This window comes from Canis lupus, chromosome 23, assembly GCF_003254725.2.
Source record: "Canis lupus dingo isolate Sandy chromosome 23, ASM325472v2, whole genome shotgun sequence".
Lineage (NCBI taxonomy): Eukaryota > Metazoa > Chordata > Mammalia > Carnivora > Canidae > Canis > Canis lupus.
The window spans coordinates 37,261,157-37,283,967 of record NC_064265.1 but is presented as its reverse complement, the minus strand read 5'-3'; the positions used below and the strand labels follow the sequence as shown (position 1 = coordinate 37,283,967).

The 22,811-nt window shown below is 44.4% G+C and overlaps 1 protein-coding gene across 1 annotated transcript in view; it reads right to left on the bottom strand.

Annotated features, from left to right (window-relative positions):
• ZBTB38 (zinc finger and BTB domain containing 38) overlaps positions 1-8,225 on the bottom strand; it is a 130,572-nt gene extending 122,347 nt beyond the window's left edge. The window contains exon 1 of the mRNA XM_035704924.2: positions 7,743-8,225. The gene's annotated coding sequence lies outside the window, so the exon portion shown is untranslated. The remainder of the gene's footprint in view (positions 1-7,742) is intronic.
• Positions 8,226-22,811: the final 14,586 nt, after the last annotated feature.

The window sequence follows — 22,811 nt, the reverse complement described above, 5'->3', positions numbered from 1 at the left end:
AAGGGACCGCTCTCTTGGGGCTGGGTCATGGATAAAGACTCCAAGAAAGTTACCCAGATTAAATAGGAGTTCCACACTCTTGTTTTTTTCATGTCTCTCATTTATCCTTACCCAAGGGTTATTTGGCATTCTTGGTCCTGCTCTTAAATTGAAAGTACTTTCAGCTTAGATATATGATGCTTAATACAATACAAAATAGTTGCCCCTTCTTAACAAAGGTTAGGACCTCTACCCCATCCATTCATACTAGACCTATGTTTACAAAGGGTATTATTATACCCTTATTATATTTGGTTACCAAATATATTGACTCCCTCAAAATGTTAAAGAGGCAGCCCCAATCCCTGTGGCGTTTCAGTCTGTTCACCAGCAGCCACTATAGCCTAGAATGCAATGGAGAAGTGAAGGAAGGCTGACACCCTTTCTCAGGTACACAAAGAGTCAAGAATAAGGAGCATTTCCCACCACTCTGAACCCCAGGAAGCAATATTCTGATGGTGTGCCATTCAGAAGTGGAGGGAAATTTTGGTAATGGACTCTTAGTTAATGCACTCTCCTCTTTATAGGGGGATTAACTACGGAATCAACTTCCTCAGTCCCAAAGGATTACTCTTTGGGCTGTCTCATAGCACAATGGAATCAATTTGGACAACAGGATTTAAATAAGTGCCTCATCTTTTTCTGTAACAATGCCTGGCTTCAATATTCTCTGGAGGATGATGAAAAATGGCTCATTAGTGCGTCTTTAAGCTTCAATACTATTTATCAATTAGACCTTTTTTGCAGGTATCAGGGAAAATGGACCAAAGTGCCCTATATCCAAGCCTTTATGGCACTGAGTCAGGATCTTAATCTAAGAGAGACTTGTAGGATGTATCCGCCAAGATTCTAGGGCCCCTCACTTTTAGATTTTTCATACAATGTTGTTTGTTTGTTTATTATTATTTTACAGATTTTCTTTATTCATGAGAGAGAGAGAGAGAGAGAGAGAAGCAGTGACACAGGCAGAAGGAGAAGCAGGCTCCATGCTGGGAGCCCAATGTGGGACTCGATCCCGGGACTCCAGGATCATGCCCTGGGCCAAAGGCAGGCGCTAAACCACTGAGCCACCCAGGGATCCCCACAATGATTGTTTACAGACCACCCCAATCAAAGAAACCAATTGAGTCAGACAAATAAGATAATCAGCAGAAGAAAAAGTCAAAATAAGCCCAAAGCGAGTCGAGGTCCCTTAGTAACTCCCCCTCCACATAAACCTTTGGAACCTTCTGCTCAAAGCCCAGTGGGACATACTAGAAGCAGAACATCATATCTACCAAATACTCAGACTAAGGCAGCATTGTACCCACCGTGGGAAGTAGCAAATGGGGAAATGAGCACAATTAAGGTACATTGCTCATTTTCTATGTCAGATCTGGCTCAAATAAAACAACAATTAGGATGATACTCAGAGGATCCATCCAAGTTTATAGATGGATTTCACCAGGTGTCTCTAACATTTGATTTAACCTGGCAGGATATCTATATTATTTTAACATATTATTGTACCCCAGAAGAAAAGGCCTGATTTGGACTGGGGCACAAGAATTTGCAGGTGAGCTGGCAACTAGGGATAGAAATCATTATTCAGTAGGAGGAGATGCTGTTCCTAATACTGATCCTCACTGGAACTGCCAACAGGACAGACCTGGCAGGGAAAGACAAGACCACATGGTTGCCTTTTACTGGAGGAAATGAATAGAGGATTTTCTAAAACTGTCAATTTTGTCTCTGTTGCGTTCCAGCTGTTCTTTCTTTACATCTCAGGTTGAATTCATAGGTGTTCATTTATTTATTTATTTTTTAAATTTATTTATGATAGTCACAGAGAGAGAGAGAGAGAGGCGCAGAGACACAGGCAGAGGGAGAAGCAGGCTCCATGCACCGGGAGCCCGATGTGGGATTCGATCCCGGGTCTCCAGGATCGCGCCCTGGGCCAAAGGCAGGCGCCAAACCGCTGCGCCACCCAGGGATCCCTGAATTCATAGGTGTTCAGTTAAAAGTTATCTAACTAAATTTGGAGGACCAGATGAAACGAGGCCCCCTACTCTCCCGCCATCTTGCCTCCTCCTCCAAACCTGCTAATTTTGATAAAATTAAAGAAGTGACCCAGGAAAATGTTGAATTTCTAGCCTTCTTTCAGGGGCATTTAATAGAAGCAGTTTGTAAACACACAAACTTAGACCAAACCATACCACAAAGGACACTATCTTAGGTATGCATTTTATGAGCCAGTCAGCATCAGACATTCACTATAAACTGGCAAAGTTGGCCCTAGGCCCTCAAACTCCAATCCAGTAGCCATTAGAAATGGCCTCTGGAGTCCTTAATAACAGAGATATGGCTCTAAAACAGGAGAATGTGGGTGTCTCAGTGGCTCAGTGGTTGAGCGCCTGCCTTTGGCTCAGGTTGTGATCCCAGAGTCCTAGGATCGAGTCCCTCATTGGGCTTCCTGCAAGGAGCCTGCCTCTCCCTCTGCCTATGTCTCTGCCTGTCTCTCTGTCTCCCATGAGTAAATAAATGAAATCTTAAAAAAATAATAAAACAGGAGAAGGACGGTAGGGCTAAAATACAGGCAGAATGCAGGCTCAAATATTGGCTGCCACTACCGCAGATCCCCCACAATGCCAGGCTAACCAGGGGCAGCAGAAGAAGCTAGTATCAGACAGAAGTACAGGTAAGACCCTATGCTATAGGTGTGGCCAAACTGTACATTGGAGTAAAGAATATCCAAATAAATGCTCTTAGCCAGGGCCATTTCCTGCCTGCAAGGCAGAGGGACATTGGAAAAGAGATCGTCCTTGTCTCCAGAGAGAGAGAGAGAGAGGGAGGAAGACAAGAACTCATTTCCCAACCCAAGAGCAACAACCTGAAGAGATGGCATGATTGGGCTGAGGCTGGTCTGGCTCCTTTGAACATCAAGACGGCCAAGCCCCAGATTGCCCTGGATGTGGGAGATAAGTTCACTGATTTTCTTATTGATACAGGAGCTACTTACTCTGTTCTTGCTCGGCACTCTAGCCTGACCTGTCTTTCTAAACAAAATTACTGGAATAGAAGCAGCACCTAAATCGTATTTACAAACTTTTTCTTTAACCTGTAAATCTGAAGACCAAATAATTACCTATTCTTTTCTGGTTTTCCCGTCCTGTCTCACTCCCCTACTGGGAAGGCACCTCATGTTTAATTTGGGAAGCTAGTTCAAACTAACTGGACAGGATAGTCTCTTCTCCCTGAGGGCCAAAGAAAAACCAAACATTCATCCTCAAATCCTCCATGACATTTGGGAACAAGTAGACCCATAAGCTAGGAACTGTGATATCCCAGGGAAGACATACAGGCCCACTCCATCAAAATAAGCCTAAAGGATCTTGCTACTATTTCACACAAAACCCAATATTTTCTTATAACAAAAGCCAGGGCTGGACTCCTACCACTTATAGGTAAATTTCTTAAATATGGAATTCTTAAACCTTGCCAATTCCTTTATAATACTCCCATTTTGCCTGTTAAGAAGCCTAATGGACAGTACAGAATAGTACTCGACCTTAGAGCAATAAATGAAGCTGTAGTCCCGATCCACCCTATAGTGCCAAACTCTTATACTACACGGACTCAAATACTATACCGACTCAAATATAGAATGGTTTACAGTGCTTGATATAAAGGATGCCTTCTTTTGTATCCATTTAAGCAAAGAGGCCCAGTCTCTATTCACCTTGGAATGGGCTCCATTAGGAGAACATCAAGCATGCCAATTTACATGGATAGTCCTACCACAGGGATTTAGAGATAGTCCTCATTTGTTTGGCAATGCACTCAGTAGAGAATTTAGAGATCTTACATGGCCTCAGGGAACAACAGTACAATATGTTGATGATACTTCAACATGTAGCCCCATGAAATAGTCCTCAGACTATAACTCTATTGTACTAAACTTTCTTGGAGAGAGAGGATATGGAATATTATCTTTAAAGGCTCAAATTTCTAAACAGAAGGTACAATACATAGGATATGAATTAACTCCTGAGCATCGTTCCCTGTCAATTGAGAGAAAAAGAGCAACAATAGAATAGGACCTATTGCTACAAAAAAACCAACTCAATCTTTTTAGGAATGGCTGCATTTTTCTGCTAATGGATTCCAGAGTTTGGAGTCTTAGCCACTAGGAGGCCAGATGAAGAGCCTTTAAAATGGGAAAAAGAACAACAGGAGGCCTTTAAACAACTAAAAACTAAATTATCCTCAGCCAGGCTCTGGCTCTACCAAACTTAGGACAGCCATTTATGTATGGTATTCGAAGCTTGTATGGACCAAGAACTAGGAATAGTAGCATAAAAACTAGGGCATGAGTTGAGACCTGTAGGATATTTTTCCAAAGCCATTGATAATGTAGCCCACAAAGATGACCATCATGTCTCTGATCAATAGCAGCTACTGCACTACTAATAGAAGCATTTAAACTTTCAGTGGGACAGCCATTGACAGTGATGATTCCTCATCAGATTCAAGGAATTTTAGAAACTAAAGGATATCAGTAGATGACAGGGGGACCATTGGCTAAATATCAAGCTATATTTAGACTTTCCCTATACTGTTCTCAAAACTTGTTAAACCCTAAACCTGGCATACCTCATGTCTGGCCGAGAGCATGCTACTATTATGTCTAAACATGACTGTAAAGAGGTAATAGAATTAGTCTATTCCAGCTTTCAGGTCTAAGAGATCAAGCCATAGATAATGCCAATAGTTGGTTTACAGACAGTAGGAGGACACGGAAAGACTGGCTATGCAACTGTTAGCTTAATGAAAGCTACTGAGACCAACCCATTACCGACCAATACTTGAGCTCCAAAGGCAGAAGTGACAGCTCTCACTAGAGGTCTCCAGTTAGCTAAAGGCCTATGAGTCAGTATACATACAGATACAAAATATGCCTTCCTTGTGCCTTATGCACAAGGTAGCATCTGGAAGGAAAAGGGGTTATTAACTAGTCATAATTAAAAAAAAAAAAAAAACTAGTCATAATTACCCTATTAAATATGGACCTGAAATTGTAACTCTATTAGAGGCAGTTTGTCTCCCTAAAAAGTTGCTGTAATGTATCTTAGGGGACATCAAAGGGAAAAAATTTAGAATCTAAAGGAAATAATTTAGACAATTGGGTAGCTAAAGTGGCAGCTCGAACTAAGCTAGTTATGTCTTATACCAGTCTCAAATCCCTTAAAAATTGTTGTTCCCACTTTTACTATGGAGGAGAACGATGGAGCACTTGGGGAAGGATATGCTAAAACTGTGGAGGGATGGTATAAGATTGATAAAGGAGGAATCTTTGTCCCTGAGGAAAAACAGAAATTAGCAACAGGCCTACACCAGGCTACTCATATGGAAGAGAAATTTTAGGGAATTTCACCAAACCCTTGTTTGACAGAATAGGATTAAGAGCCATCTTACAAAAGGCATGCAAACTTTGAAGATGCATTATGACCACCCCCTCTTAACACCTGTCCAAATATGTGGAACATATCCTCTGGAAGACTGGCAAATTGATTTCACACAAATGCCACCTTATAAGAATATAAATATTTATTCATCTATATAGTTACCTTTACTGGATGGGTGGAAGACTTCTCATGCAAGACAGAAAAGGCTACTGAACTAACAAGAACTTTATTAAGCAAAATCATCCCCGAGTTCTGGCTCCCTCAATCTCTTCAAAGTGATAATGGCCCATCCTTTAGAGCCTAAATAACTCAATAGGTGCCCCAAACCATTAAAATAAAATATTTTTTACATATAGCCTGACACCCTCAATCACCAGGCAAAGTTTAAAAAGCTAACCGTAATTTATGGATTTTTTATTATTAATTTATTGTAGAGAAAGAGTGTGTGTTGGGGGAAGGCAGAGGGAGAGGAAGGAGAGACCTCATGACCCTAAGATCATGACCTAAGCTGAAATCAAGTCTGAGGTTTAACTGACTAGGCCACACCCAGGTGCCCCAAGGCTAACCATAATTTAAAAAGACATTCCACCAAGATGAGCATAGAAACTCAAGAAAACTGAGTAACTCTTTTACCAATAGGTCTCTAAAGAATAAAAAGTACCCCATGGGAAAGATTAGGGATAAGCCCTTTCACATTAATATATGAGAGACCCTTCCTTACCACTGACTCATCCTTGAACCCAGATTATAATAATCTGTCACGTTTTTCATTATAAACTTGATTAATCCATAAAACTCTTAACAAATATGCTAATAAGGTACTGCCAAAATTGGACCCTAAGGAAATTCAAAATTCTTTGCAAGTAAACCCTGGAGACCTAGTCTATTTAAAAGGTTGGAAGGCAAACAATTTAGAACTAATTTCTAAATGGAAAGCACCTTACAGGGTCATATTAAGCACTCTCACTGTGGTAAAACTAAAAGGTCACTTGACATGGGCTTTTATTTCTAGAATTAAACATATACCTCCTTTCACAGGATGATAACGAACTGGACTATGTGTCCTCATATTCCCGTGAACCAGTGGAAGACTTCAAATTCCTCTTCAAACAATAAGATAAGAAAAAAAAGAAAGTCTTTTTTTTTTTTTTTTTTTTTGCTATCTTTAAACCATACTTAAGTGGTAAATATTTTCTACAACGGCACAACATTACACTGAGCTACAAAACCAATCTTCATGCTGGATTTGTGGCTTACTGTCCATACCAAGTACTTCAGGCCTCCCTTGGTGGGTTTCTCCATTACAGGGTACAGATTGACATTACTTGCATCAACACATAGCCAATATGACACATCGCCCCACTACCAGCACATACAGGGATATTCCTATTATTAAAAAGAATGTTTCTTCCTGGCATACTGTAAATGTTACACATGACTCTCCAGGCCATAAGTGGCCTTTCTCTTATCCTCAAACTACCAACATTTTAACTGAATATGTCAAACTACAGATAAGTTCACAACAATGAATTCCCTGACTACTTAGTCCTTCCTATTGATGCACCCAGGAAGGATTATATCAAATATGGAATGAATATATATGATTACTCCCACGGTAGGACAACAAAGCCAAAAGGCCCTTCTATGCTGAGAATAGAAAAAAACATACTCTTGATTCATGCCCAGTGGTACTCACCAAATGGGATGGCTCCCCCTAGAAGCCTGTGAACATGCCATTACTTTACAGGCAACTGATTGGTTTGCTATTGACTGGACAAGGCCACCAGGCATCATATGGCTAGCACCTAATGGAACATAATGGTTACGTGGGCCAAATTTGTGGCCCTGGCTTCCACCTGTTTGGACTAGAAAATGTATTATAGGTTATACCTGGATGCATGGCCATTGAACTAAGACTATCACAAGTCCAGCTAATCTTCTATATCTAAAACAATAATGGATAAGATCTGTGTTCCACTGGTCTGACCATATGTCTATTTTTCTTCCATCAGTAGTTTTAGAAGATGTCATATGGCACACGGAGGCCCTGGATAAATACACAATTAAGACCTTAAATGACTCTTGAAATAGCATTGCATTATTAAACCCTGAAATAACTCAAGTGTGTAAAGCAGTTCTACAAAAGAGAATGGAATTAGATGTCTTAATAGCAGCATAAGGGGGAACATGTGCCATTCTTAAAGCGGAATGTTGCATTTACATTCAAAATTATAACAAAAATATAACAAGATTACTTACTGATATGAATAATTGAATTGGTGCTCTTAAAGACCCTACATTGTCACTTAATGGCATTCCTGGTCAGGAGGTGGACTATGGCCCACGCTAAAGGGTCTTCTCATTGCTCTTCTTCTTATTATTTTTTTTTTCTCATTGCTCTTCTTATTTTCATTATAATAATAATCCTAATGTGTTCTCTTTCACTTTTTTCTCTATCGTTGAAATACACGCAAGCAGTTCCTGATTCCTTCGCCTAGATGACAGATGATCCTTACTACTCAAAGCAAATTTATCTTGATGTTCATTCTGGACTCTACAGCAATGGCCTTCCATAATAGTTTAGTTGTAGGGACAGATAGTAACCAATTTCAGTCCATAGGTAGGGACATCTCTATAACCCCTGTCAGCTTGAAGAAATCACAGAAGATGAGACCTTCACCTTTCAACAACCTTAAAGATTTAAGGACCAAAAATTGGTCAGAGGGGAAATAATGAGGGATAGAAACAGAAAAATGTTCATTTTTGGCTCAAAAGGCTGACCTATAGCCCGCATATTTCCTTTTTTTTTTTTTTTTTTTTAAAGATTTATTTATTTATTCAGAGAGAGAGAGGCAGAGACACAGGCAGAGGGAGAAGCAGGCTCCACACAGGAAGCCTGACATGGGACTCGATCCCAGGGCTCCAGGATCACACCCCAAGCTGCAGGAGGCACCAAACCATTGCACCACTGGGGCTGCCCTAGCCTGCATATTTCCAATAAGGATCAAATATGTGCTGGTTGCTAGGTTCTTAAAAGGTCTCAAGACTGCCTGTATATGTCACTGATAGCTAATATTGAACTGAATAAGCCCCAGAGAAATCCTGGAAAGTAGTTTTATGAGTAGAAATTTGAAGAAAACATTTATGATCTAATATTCCCTGCAACCCCTACCCCCAGCAGTAAGCATATAAACACCAACTTCACATAGCAAAATGTGCAGTGCTTTCTGCCCATGGGTCCTGTTCCTACGCTACTTAAATAAACTTGCTAAATTGCACCATGCACCATTTCCAGAATTCTTTCTTGACTCTTGTGCTTGACGACCCCACAACACACCTAAGAACTTTAAAGACCCTATAAGAGCAAGCTCCACATTTCTTGAACAAATGTAAATATGTGTGTGAGAGTGCAGCAGGGGCTTCTTGGAAATGCTCAAAGGGAGCACTTCCAAATAGTTCCCTGTAATAATTAACCGGATGACTTGAATTTTTATTTTCCCAGGCCAGTGAAGGCCCCTGTATTAGTTTTCTAGGGATAGCATAATAAAACACCACAGACTAGGTTGTCTAAACAACAAAAATGAATTTTCTCACAGTTCTGGAGGATGTTAGCCCAAGATCAAGATGTCAGCAAGGGTTGGTTGTCCTCTGAGGCCTGTCTCCTTGGTTTGCAGATGGCTGCCCTCCTGCTGTGTCCACACATGACCTTTTCTCTGTGTGTGCAAATCCCTGGTGTGTCTTTCTTATATCCCAAGTTACTATTCATATGAGACCAGTCAGATTGGATTAGGGTCCACCTAAAATGATCTCATTTTAATTTAAACACCTCTTTAAAGGCCCTATCTCCAAATACAATCATATTCTTTTTTTTTTTAATATACAATCACATTCTTAAATATGAATTTTTAGGGATACAAATCAGCCCTTTACAGCCCTTTCCCTTTGTTGATTCTTGCTGTCTGGGTACCCTATGATTCACTGTGTGGATAACAGCATGAACCACAGAGAAAGCCAGTAACCACAGGGCCCTCTATTTCCTCAAAGAATGCTTGCCTCAAACCAAGACAGAAGTGGAGGAGTCTTGGGATCTGCACCCCTTTATGCGTATTTGCACTCTAGTAAGAGAGAGATCCATCATTCATGCACTCTCGGGATTTAGGGCATTTCCCGGAGTGACAAGGTAAGCTTCTACTTGAAGCAGCAGAAATGTCCACGTTGTACCTAAGAATCACATGAGAAAGATACAAGCCATTGATCACCAGAGGTTTCAGACTCAGGAGTCTTTAAAGATTGCAGGTTGCTACAATGTGGTAACCGAGCCAGGACGAGAGGAAATAAAAGAACTCTGCAAGGCACAGTCGGTAGCACTCTGAAAGTCAGTGTTTCCTGTTTGCTAACAAACCTCATTCTTCCACAGGGACCTTGTTCCATGTTAGCAGGGGTTGCAATGCCAATGGCTCTAGGTCAAATCACTGAAAGCCAGGTGTTTCCATTTTACTTTCCTAATCCCTGCCTATCCCCCTCTCGTCAAATTTCTTCAATTGTTTCTAATCCCTCTTAATTCTCCCACTGCCAAGTGTTCTCACTTCCCGCCCCCATCCTTTCAAGTGCCTCTTGGTCCCTCCAAGCCTTGGTCCCCTTCCCGGTTGATCCTATTGCTGCCAAATCACTTCCAGTCCTACGGATCCCGCCCTCTAGGCTCCCTTAGCCCCTCTCTTTCCCCGCATTACGCCAGCCCCTCCCACTACGCCTAATACCCCCGCCCCGCCCCCCTACGCCTATTTCTCCCTGGCCCCACCCACTTCCGTCAGCTCCTCCCCACCTCAAAGAAAATGCAGACGCTTTAATAGTGGTAAACACAGCCCAAATGCCTATGAAAAAGTGTACCAATTTACACTCCTAATCAACATGGAATTCTATGAAAACCCTCTTTTAAATTATCTGATGGGGGCAGCCCTGGCGGCTCAGTGGGTCTAGCGCCGCCTCCAGCCCAGGGCGTGATCCCGAAGACCCGAGATCGAGGCCCACATCAGGCTCCTTGCATGGAGCCTGCTTCTCCCTCTGCCTGTGTCTCTGCCTCTCTCTCTCTCTCTCTGTATGAATAAATAATAAAATGTTTTTTTTTAAAGAACCATTAAAAAAAATTATCTGATGGTATTTTTTTTGTGAAAATAAACGTCTTAACTGTTTTGTATTTTCTTGACTACTAGTAATGTTGAAAATTTTAACGTGGTTTTTTGTTGTTGTTGTTGTTGTTGTTGTTAACCGTATTCCTGGTTCTGTGAATTGCCGGTTCATAGCCTTTGTCCATTTTTCAATCGCGTTGCTTTTTTCTTACTGATTTATATTTGGATTATTAGTCTACGTAGCTCACGGATACGGTCTCCTCGATATCCCTGGTCTTCTAACGGGGCCGGAACGGCCTGCGTATTCCTTAAAAATGCTGCTTGGCAAATATGATGGCATACTGACCAACTAAGATTTTGCAGAAATGTTCAAAGTTGTTAAAAAGAATTCCATCCAGGATGAACTCCCAGCGGAAGGCAGGCGAGGCGGGGAACAGGGGTCCCCGGGACTGCAGAGCCGCAGGCCTCCACCTCCAGAGCCGCCGGGGCGCGGGCGGGCAAGGGGGCGCCCCGCCGGGATGGGCGGCCACGGAGACCGGAACTCGGCGGGCAGCGGCGCGGAAGGGCTGTGGCCTGGTCTTTTCCTTCCAAAGTCCCTGTTTCTCTGACTCACGACCGACCTCTGGAGGCAAACACTCTACCAAACGACACCGCGCCCTTCCCACTCCGACGCTCGCCCCCCTTTCGCTTTCGAAAAGGAGCGCATTTCCGGGGCGGAGACCCCAGGGGCCTCTCTGGGAAATGGAGTCTCTGCCAGAAGGATTCTGGGAGTCGTAGTTCCCGCCTGTTACTCTGCGCATGCGCATTTCTGTTTTCACGTAGCGGCCCCGGTGTTGCGGCGGCGCGGGAAAGGCACGTGCGCGCGGGTGCCGCGGTGGCCTTGGCACCGCGTCCTCTCGTGGCTCCTTGTTCTATGGAGAGGGGGCCCCGGATCAGAACGGACTTGGGTCTTCTGGTCAGTTTTGATCGTAAACTGTAATTGGGCAATTACAGCGATTTGTGATGATCTCCGAGATGCTAGGTGTAGGGGCAGCATGTTAGGGCATGGAGGAAGAGGAGGCCTCAGAGCCCAGGCCCTGGGGCGTGGCGTAGGACCAGGCTGAGGCCACGCGTCCAAAGTCGGGGGCCTTGAGAGCCCAGAGACGCCAATGAGCATGGCCACGACCTTGAAAGGGCCTTTGAGTTACTGAGGTGGCATCATCCTCTGATAGTCTAAAGCTGTTCTTGCTTTCAGGCACGGGTGCTCTGCACCCCTAATTTCATTTAGGTCACTGTGGCTGTGGTTGGGAAGGGCCACCAGGGGAAGGCGTTGAGGACCCAACTGTAGTCCGGGGAGATGTGATAAGAGCTCATGGTGGCATTGGCAGTGTGGACTGAGTGGATGATGAGGACTCAGGGAGGGACACCTTGAGGATTCCTAGATTCCTGGTGTGGGCTGCTGTCACGTCTGCAGATGATCTCACTTTGTGAAATTCTTAATCCTAATCTGTTTCAACTCCAAAAAACACTCAAGGGGTTCTCGAGTGTGCACACGTGCACATTTATTCACAAAACTATTCAGATGCATGCTTTGATCCAAAGGACATTCATTCACATAGTCATACAGCTGTTATACCCACCCTTGTGAGCACACCTGGTGTAGCCATATTGCTACTTATGATCATATAGCTTATTCATCATCAAATACTCCCATATACTCCATGCCCCAGACAAGGGCCCTGATAAATGCCCAGAGCTGAGGTTGGCCTACCAACTTGGGCTAAGTGTGACCTCCAGGCCAAAAGGACACGTGCATTCTTTGGCCTTCTCTTTGGAAACTTCACATACAGCTCAGCCTTTATCCTTCCTACTACATCCATGTCATTATGACTGACTCTTCCTAGTTAATCTTCCTGCCACTCTGGCCTGATGGAAGGGATAAATGGGATTTGAATTCAGATAAAGGTTTTGCTTACCTGGATGTTTGCTGAAGGTTTTCCCAGAGCAATAGTTCTGAACATGTATGTGTGTGCTGGACTCTTAAGGACCCAATGAGGGGGGATCCCTGGGTGGCGCAGCGGTTTGGCGCCTGCCTTTGGCCCAGGGCGCGATCCTGGAGACCCGGGATCGAATCCCACGTCGGGCTCCCAGTGCATGGAGCCTGCTTCTCCCTCTGCCTATGTCTCTGCCTCTCTCTCTCTCTGTGTGTGTGACTATCATAAATAAATAAAAATTAAAAAAAAAAAAAAAGAACCCAATGAGGGCTGCCCTGGTGGCTCAGCAGTTTAGTGCCGCCTTCAGCCCACAGCGAGATCCTGGAGACTGGGGATCGAGTCCCGTGGGCTCCCTGCATGGAGCCTGCTTCTCCCTCTGCCTGTGTCTCTGCCTCTCTCTCTGTGTCTCTCATGAATAAGTAAATAAAATCTAAAACAAAACAAAACAAAAAAACAAAGAAAGTGGGCTCCTGGGTGGCTCAGTTGGTTAAATGTCTGCCTACAGCTCAGATCACGATCCCAGGATCCTGGCATAGAGCCCTGCATCAGTCTTTTTTTTTTTTTTTTTTTTTTTTTTTTTTAAGATTTTATGTATTTATTCATGAGAGACAGAGAGAGAGAGAGGCAGAGACATGGGCAGAGGGAGAAGCAGGCTCCATACGGGGAGTCGGACGTGGGACTTGATCCCGGGTCTCCAAGATCACACCCTGGGCTGAAGGCGGCACTAAACTGCTGAGCCACCCAGGCTGCCCTGCATCAGTCTTCCTACTCAATGGGGAGTCTGCTTCTCCCCCATGCTTGTGCTCTCTCTCTTTCTCAAAATAAATACAATCTTAAAAAAAAAAATCCAATGAAAGCTGTGAACTCTCTTCTCAGATAAATGCAGCTATATATCCATACTATTTTGAAAATAAAGGGATCCCTGGGTGGTGCAGCGGTTTGGCGCCTGCCTTTGGCCCAGAGCGCGATCCTGGAGACCGGGGATCGAATCCCATGTCGGGCTCCCAGTGCATGGAGCCTGCTTCTCCCTCTGCCTATGTCTCTGCCTCTCTCTCTCTCTCTCTCTCTGACTATCATAAGTAAATAAAAAATTAAAAAAAATAAACTTCTAAAAAAAAAAAGAAAGAAAATAAAATTGAAGCCCATCTATTATTGGCCCCTGGTTAAGAACCTCACTAAAGGTAGATCAGAAGGTCAATTTCCTGGTTCCCCTCTCTGCAGTTTTCAAGTAGTGCTAGAGGGGAGAAAAGTAGGGGGTCCAAGCCCCCAGAGGAGTCAGGGCATGAGGAAGGGCCAGCCTCTGCTTCCATCCTTCTGTTACTCTTAGTTATGGAGCCAGGCTGTCAGTCTGCAGTTCCTCTGCTGGGCAGTCATCCAGCTGGTTAGTGGAAGTGTCCGCAGGCAGGTAGTTTAGGCTTATCAGATGTTTAGTTATTTAGTGTAGGTCATTTAGAAAGCCAGTAAATCAAATGATTTGTGGTTTAGAAACTTAATCAGCCAACCAGCCAGTCACTTAAGGTTAATTTTTCAGATGGACAATTGTCCATCAGAATCCATCAGTTGAAGGTCGATTTAATGATCAGTCCATCCATCAGGGAGCCAGTTGAGAATGCTGAACAGCTGGGTCACCAGTGGACAAAAGGACAGCTAGGGTGAAACCATCTGGATACAGAGTGTGTTTCTACTTGCTACATCCTACAGATAATACACTAACACACACACCCCTGTGTTTGTGGTTTTGCTTTCCACGGTTTCAGCTACTGGCAGTTGTGGTTGGGAAGCATATGATCCTCCTTCTGATTTATTGTTAGAAGGTCAATAGTAGCCTAACACCACATCACAGTGCCTACATTGTTCACCTCACTTCATCTCATTATGTAGGCATATTAGCATCTTACATCATCAAAAGAAGGAGGGTGAGTGCAGTACAATAAAGATATTCTGAGGGAAGGAGAGAGACCTCATTCACAGAACTTTTATTACAGTCTATTGTTATAACTGTTCTATTTCATTATTAGTTAATATTGTTAATGTTTTACTGTGCCTAACTTATAAATTAAACTATCATAGGTACATATGCATAGGAAAAAACATTGTATATATAGGGTTTGGTACTATTTGTGGTGTCAGGCATCTACTGGGGGTCTTGGAATGTGTCTCTCAAAGGTAAGCGTGGACTACTGTACAGGCAAACAGAGAGAAGGCAAGCGGAGAGGACAGTTGACTCCTAGGCCACCAGAGGGAGCTTGGGTTTGCTGGGAAAGAGGCCTCACCTGGTGTGGGGAACCAGGAAAAAGGAAAAGCTGTAGAACAAGGGCCAGAGTTGCCAGTAGAGGGCAGTGTGGCTCCCCTTCACATCCATGCCCTGCTCACCCCAGAGCCAAACTTCAGGCTTGTGGGAACCCAGTCTCTCTGGCCAGCTTGAGGAAAGGCTCATGAAAGGATTTCTCACCCACTTCCAAGACATGCTTGACTCCCAAGCTAAGAGGAAGCCAGACAGCTGCCGATCAGGAGGACTTGTCATTCCCAGGCACTGCTGGCCAGAACACATCAGCCATGGTGAAGGAGGAAGAATGGAGGAGGAGCATCCTACCCCTCTCCCAGGACGTGGAGGGGAACAACTCCCCAAAGCTGAGGCATTGAGGGCAGGACCTGTCTTCTGTTCAGGCGCATGTCACTTCCTGGGCTGCTTCTTCAGCTTCTCCAATTGCCAAGGAGGAGTAGACCAATTGACTAGATGACCCCCATGCCTTTGCTACTGCTTCTGCAACGGGCAGTAACTCTAAGGCACAAAGATGGAGGTCAGGTATAGACAATGAAGGAGACATGGGGAAAGGATGAGCTATGAGCTTCATTTCCCTTTGGGAATAAATGAGATGTTTATATAAGGTGTCAAGTATGGCTTTGGGCACAAAGGCAGGACTCAGGAGATTCGAGTTTTGTCTCCCCTCCAAGAGAAGTGCATGAGCCCGGGTAGTTGTATCTCCCAGTTATGCATAGAGCATGATGTTATGCCTCCAGATGGGCTTCCCGGCTTAACGGGCAGGGGCATATTTTGGCTCCAGCTGGTTTTGTTGTCAGAACAGTTAAAAGAAAGAGTAACTTGGAAACAATAGTGATTGCAGAGGTGTCCCATGTGCCTGGGGCTTTATGTTCACTCTCACAGGAGGTATCATCCCCAGTTGACAGTCGGGCCATCTGAGGTCTCACAGCTGGGAAGTGATGTAGAACTGGTTTTGAACTCTGTGTGGTTCCAAAATTCTTTCCATTTCTAGGAGACCCAACTCCAAACAAATGGGGACAGAGAAGAAAGTGAAAGACTGGGAGGTTGCTAGGTCCTAAGGAAGGTTTGCTGGGGCTGGGTGTTGCTGGGGGGCAGGCGGCTCTGGATAGGATTGTCCCCTTCACAGATTCTGCAGACCTGGCATTCCCCCATAGTGACATTAGTCCTTTTTCTCTCTCCCAGGCACGCAACAAATGCATCGATAGGGGCAGCCTGTGCACAACCCCTTAGGCCTTGCAAGTGACAAAGCTAAAGAGGTAAGTGGGAGTCAGACCATGAAGCCCACCTTCAGGCTTCCTCCAGGCCAGCAGTCACCGAATCAGCTCTGGATACATCCTCCCTGTGGCTTTCCCTCTCCGTTTTGTCCCCTTCCCTGTTCTTCCCTTCTCCTTGGGACTACATTCCCTAATAAACACCTACACTTAGGCTTTCCTTCTCAGACCTGCTTTCAGAACCCAGGTTAAAACAACCCATTAAGGGGGGATCCCTGGGTGGCTCAGCGATTTAACAGCTGCCATCAGCCTAGGGAGTGATCCTGGAGTCCTGGGATCGAGTCCCGCATCGGGCTCCTTGCATGGAGCCTGTGTCTCTGCCTCTCTCTCTCTCTCTCTCTCTCTCTGTCTTTCATGAATAAATAAATAAAATCTTTAAAAAAAAAAACATTAAAAGGTGATCCTACTTTCCTGGAAATGCTGCATTAGAAAAAAATGGGAAGAGGGGTGCTGGGTGGGGGGCTCAAGTCATGATCTCAGGATCCTGGGATCCAGCCCTGGGTCGGGAGCCTGCTTCTCCCTCTCCCTCTGCCCATCCTCGCTGCTTGTGCTTTGTCTCTCAAATAAATAAATAATATCTTTTTTAAAAATGGAAAGAGAATCGGCCTGGACGGCTCAGTGGTTTAGCACCTGCCTTCGGCCCGGGGCGTGATCCTGGAGAGCCGAGATGGAGTCCCACATCGGGCTCCCAGCATAGAGCCTGTTTCTCCCTCTGCCTGTGTCTCTGACACTCTCTCTCTCTTAAGAATAAATGAATAAAATCTTTTAAAAAATAAAAGTGGGAAGAGAAAGGAAGCTAGAAACATGAATGCCTGTAGCAGAGATCACTCCCTGGACTAGGGTCTACTCGGCTACCCCCACCCCCACCCCAAGTCTGAGGTTCTGCTAATTTACTTGGATGAGGGTAGGTGGAATAAGGGGGCAGCAGCAGCAGTGAGCCAAGGGACCTGGAAGAGCTTTGTAATCTGGGATGACCCGTGTTCCAGCCCTGAATCTGCCACTTTGTACTGACTATGGGATCCTGGCTACATGTCTACCTCTGAGCCTTTGTCTCCTTACCTGTAAAATGAAGACAAGAAATGCTTGCACATCTTGTGAGACCTAAAGGCTGTCAGTTGAGTGCTAAGCCCAGTGTCTAGCCCCTGGTGTGTGTTCAGTAAAAGGGAAATCTTGGTATAACAGCTGTCTGTAATCAGCTTTGGGCTATTCAGCATCACATTTCTCCTTTTGCTTCTTGGCTGCTTATTTAACTTCCACAATAAAATAAACTCCTCAAAGGCAGTGATAGAAGTTTGTGATCAATAGGTACATTATCCCTTTTAAGTAAATGAATCCAGCGTTACTGTCCAGAATAGCAGAGAGCCTTAGGCCCTAGGATTTGCTTGCTTTCTGCTGCAAGTAGGTTCCCAGGTGCAAACTCAGACAGGGATGTATGGGGAAAGTTTACTGGGGAATGTTCTTGGGGCCAACACCTCTGTGAAGGAAGGGAAGGCAGCAGGAGAGCAGCTGTGGGCTCTGATGTAGTCATGAGGCCTCAGTCGACCCCGACCCCGTGGGGATTACTGAAGTTGGATGGTCCTTCAGGGTTCTCCCCAGGGTTTTGTTTTTTTTTTTTTTTTAAGATTTTATTTGTTTATTCATGAGAGACAGAGAGAGGAAGAGGCAAAGGGAGAAGCAGGCTCCCTGCTGAGCTGGAAGCCCAATGTGGGGCTTAATCCCAGGAACCTGGATCATGACCTGAGCCGAAGGCAGATGCTTCACCAACTGAGCCATCCAGGTGCCCTCCCCAGGTTTTTCGATCCCTGCCCTTGCCTCGTCATTGGATGTAGCTGTCCTGGGAAGGAGACACTGCCAGCTTGTACACTCCCAGCCACTGGGGAAAGACTCCTGGAGCAGGGGTCTGGGTGGTGCAGTACCCATCATTCAGTACCAATGGGGGCTTTGGGAGATGTGGTGGCTGCTGTGAGTCCTCTACCCAGTATCCGTTCCCCGCTCTTCCTTATTAAGAGGTAGGTGCCTGATTGGAGACAGCAATGTGCCCAACAGAAATACTCACTTTCCTAGATTCCTCTGCAATGGAGGTGGGCCAAGGGACCCCCTTCTGGCCAGTAAGATGTAAACAGCAGCCTGGGTTCCTGATGACATGGCAGGGCCACTGGAGAAAATGAACGGCTTTGTTTGCTTAACCACTGTATTCAGGTTTCTGTTGCATGTAACCCAGCAGTCCTAAATAGTTTTGAGAGGCACTGCCGCCTCCTGCTTAAGAACATGGCCCTTCAAGTTAAATGGACAGCAGCTTTGAGTCCTACCGCTGCTGCGTACTCGCTAGCTATGGGAAACCTCTGATGAGTCACTCCATCAGTTACCTGTCTCTGTAAAGTGGGAACGATGGTACCACCTAAGGCATCTCATGTAGCAACTTGTCTCAGTGTGCCTGGAAATTGCTCAACTGTAGCAAGGAAAGTCCCACATTCTGGGGAACACCTCAGTTCCAAGCAAACTGGGACAGCTGGCCTCCCTATTAAAACACATCTCCAAACTACCCAAGTCCTTTACAGATACAAGACTGGACCTGGAAGGCTAAAAACTATTTTTTTTAAATTTACTTTTTATTTTTTTTTTGAAAGAGAGAGAGAGTTAACAAGAGAAAGAGCATGAGCAGGGGGGAAGGAGGAAGCAGGCTCCCCATTGAGCAGGAGCCCCATGTGGAGCTAGATCCCAGGACCCTGGGATCATGACCTGAGCTGAAGGCAGACACTTGACTAAGCCATCCAGGTGCCCCTAAAAATTATGTTTGGTGCTATTCCCTAATGGCTGAGTATAATATAGTATCACCGCAAAGATAAGTTATACATCATGTAAGTTTTTTCTTGACAAAAACAGCAACCATTGATGATCAGAGGCACAGTTGGACTATTCTGTTCAGTTAGGTTTAAATTGTTTTCTTTCTTATTAATATTTAACTTATTTATTTGAGAATGAGAAATAGGGAGAGAGAGCATGAGCATGAGTAGGGGGAGGGGTAGAGAGAAAGAGAAGCAAACTCCCTGCTGAGCAGGGAGCCGGACATGGGGCTCAATCTCAGGACCCCGGAATCATCAGTTGAGCTGAAGGCAGACACTTAACCGACTGAACCACCCAGGTGCCCCTAGATTTAAATCTATAACAGTTGTAACTTCACTGTTTTAGTACTCACTGATATTCACTAGCAAATAGAGTATCTTAGAGGGCTACAGGGAGGATTACATTAGTTTAGGAAAAGCCTTTCCCACGGTGTGTTACACAGTATCTGTAAAGTTCACCAGTGTCACATAAACTTGGGTTAGACTCTAGGCTTTGACTCTTCCTTTGGAAAAGTGACTTCGTCCCCTGCCCCACTCCAGCCTCTTTCCTCATTTGTATTAGCGGTAATAGGAATTGGTTGAGAGGGTTGTTAGGTTGATAAAGAAATGCGGGGTCCTCAGCGGAAGCATGATCCCACAAGAGTGCCATTACTGCTCAGGGTTACCCAGAAACCAGGCCTCAGGCCACCCTCCTGCTGAGGAGCTCTGCAGCTCTGGGAGGAGCTGAGCTGACCCTTCAGAACACCTGCTCCTCATCAAGGCATCTCAGAAGGCAGATGGGCTTCAGAGGCCACGAAAGCCTGACCAGACCCTTGGAATTCAGCTGGTTCCTCTTAAGCAGAAGCTATTATTAGTCTTGAGATGGACCACAGGGCAGGCACTATACAGGGGTACAACCCCAACATTTAGTTCAGTAGCCTTGAGCAATCGGAGCTAACTGGTGCCCAGGCCAGGACTCTGGCCACTATCCAAGCCAGAACTGCAATAAACCCTAGCTGCTCTCTGCTTTTTACTTGTGGCTGTGTTTAAACACACGGGTACACCCACACTAGCTGGGCTGCTAAATCTGTTCAGGCTTCCTGAAGATTCACAGAAATGGAAGCACGAAACTCTGCCTCTCTTGCATCAGGCTTTAGTGGTCCTAAAGGAAGGAATCGCTCACACCTTTCAAAAGCCTAATTCTGCTATAGCTTCAAAGACTTCAAATAGACTTACTAGCAGTATTAGGTTCTTCAATTCTGCTTATCAGTGAAAGTGGAGAAATAATACTCTCATATATTGATAAATATCTGTAGCTACACTGAAAAAGGGGTAATTGCTCAGTTGGGCTACAAAATTCACACATACAATTGCTGCCTTCTGCTTGTCCCATGTACCTCAAAAGCCTGTGGTCCCATTTTGGTACCTTGATTTTAAGTTTCAATTTCATTTATTTTTAATGATCTTTAAAGATTTATTTATTTGAGAGAGAGGGAGGTAGAGTCTTAAGCAGACTCCACCCTGAGCTCAGAACCTGACTCCAGGCTTGATCATGACCTGAGTGGAAACTAAGAGCAGACTCCACCCTGAGCTCAGAACCTAACTCCAGGCTTGATCATGACCTGAGTGGAAACTAAGAGCCAGACATTTAACCAACTGTGGCACTCAGGTGCCATTTATTTTTTTAAATATTTTATTTATTCATTCATGAGAGACACAGAGAAGAGGCAGAGACACAGGCAGAGGGAGAAGCAGGCTCTATGCAGGGAGCCTGACGTGGGACTCAATCCTGGGTCTCTGGGATCAGGCCCTGGGCTGAAGGCGGTGTTAAACTGCTGAGCCACCCGGGCTGCCTTCAGGTGCCATTTTTAATGATATTTTAAAAATATGTGTTATGTATATTGTTAAATATTAGGCACTGACTGTAAAAAGAGCTACCTATCTACCTATCTCATCTGTCTAGCATCTATGTCAATGTGGAAATATCTCTAAGACATGCTGTTAAGGGAAGCAAGTTAATGAGAAATATGTTTAAGACATATTGTTAAAGGAAACAAAATAATAAAATATACTTTAAGGGAAGCAAGTCACAGAACATATATAAAGTGATCTTATCGCTAGTTAAAAATTGCATCTGTTCGGGATGCCTGGGTAGCTTAGTGGTTGAGCACCTGCCTTTGGCTCAGGGTGTGATCCTAGGGTCCTGGGAGGAGTCCCGCATCCGATCCCCTGAAGGGAGCCTGCTTCTCTCTCTGCCTGTGTCTGTCTCTCATGAATAAATAAAATTTTTAAAAAATTTCATATATTTCTACATCTGAAGGGAACATTTATAGAAGAATATCTGTCAAATAGCTCACAGAGTTCTCTCTGGAGGTGGGAATAGAGAACTTCACTTTTTTTTTTTTTTAAGATTTTATTTATTCATGACAGAGAGAGAGACAGGCAGAGGGAGAAGCAGGCTCCATGCAGGGAGCCCGACGTGGGACTCAATCCCGGGTCTCCAGGATCGGGCCCTGGGCTGAAGGTGGCGCTAAACCGCTGGGCCACCGGGGCTGACTGAGAACTTCACTTTTGAAGTTGTTTTCAGTATAGTTTGTTTTCCAGTGTGCATGTATTAATTTTTTAAAAGATTTTATTTATTTATTCATGTGAGACACACAGAGAGAGAGAGAGAAAGAAGCAGAGACACAGGCAGAGGGAGAAGTAGGCTCCATGCAGGGAGCCTGATGTGGGACTCGATCCCAGGACTCCCGGATCACGCCCTGGGCCGAAGGTAGGCACTAAACTGCTGAGCCACCCAGGGATCCCCATCATGTATTAATTTTAATCATAAAAACAAGAAAGCTGAATTTGCACATGTATACACCCACACCTGCCATGAACTAAGCCAATTAAGACCACTGTCCAGAAACCAATAATTAAATGCATTGATCTCAGCCCAGTGTTCAGTGTTTGTTTATGGAGCAAGATGTCTCAGAACTTGTTAGGAAGGGTGATTAAGTTAATGATGTGCACACCTGATGTCTTGGGAGGCAAATCTTTATCTATGTTTTTAATGTGGGCTCTTTTCCAAAATATTTACCTTTACCAACAGATGTTTCAAACTGATTTTTTTAAAGATCTATTTATTTTATTTATTTTTATTATTATTATTTTTAAAGATCTGTTTATTTTAGATAGAGAGTGTTAGAAAGTGCATGCTCCTCCCATGAGCAGGGGGAGGAACTGAGGGAGAAGGTTGGGGGAGAGAATCTCAAGCAGACTCCCTGCTGACCTCAAAGCCTGACACAGGGTGAGATCTCATGATCCCAAGATCATGACCTAAGCCAAAATCAAGAGTCGGATGCTTAACCAATTGAGCCACCCAGAAGCCCCTCAAACTGATTTTTAAACCATCTTCTGATTCACTTTTAGTTTTAAATCTTCAAGCTGTGTTTAGCAGTTCTAATTCAGATATACTGTGAGTGGGAGCAAAAAAAAAACAAAAAACAAAACAAAAAAAAAACCCAACTGATTAGGCTTTAAATACTCAAGAGACAACACATGACTTTCAGCAATAAAAGGAGCAATTAAGATAGATTTTAAACCAGTCCACCCGGCCCATGGAGCCCTCATGTTGCTGTCAGAACAGGAAGCTGTGGCCCCTCCAGGTCCAGGGCTGCTGGCCCTTTCCGCCATCTCTCCTGGGCCCAGTCGGCCTACAGCTGGTCATGCATACTGGAGAATTTTCTGATTTAAAACATTTTTACTTATACAGAAAAAAAAATAAAAAGAAATTTCTAAAATATTGGCACTTACTTGAACTAGAGTGAGAGTGACTCGTAGGTACAAATCATGACTTGTATGTATGAG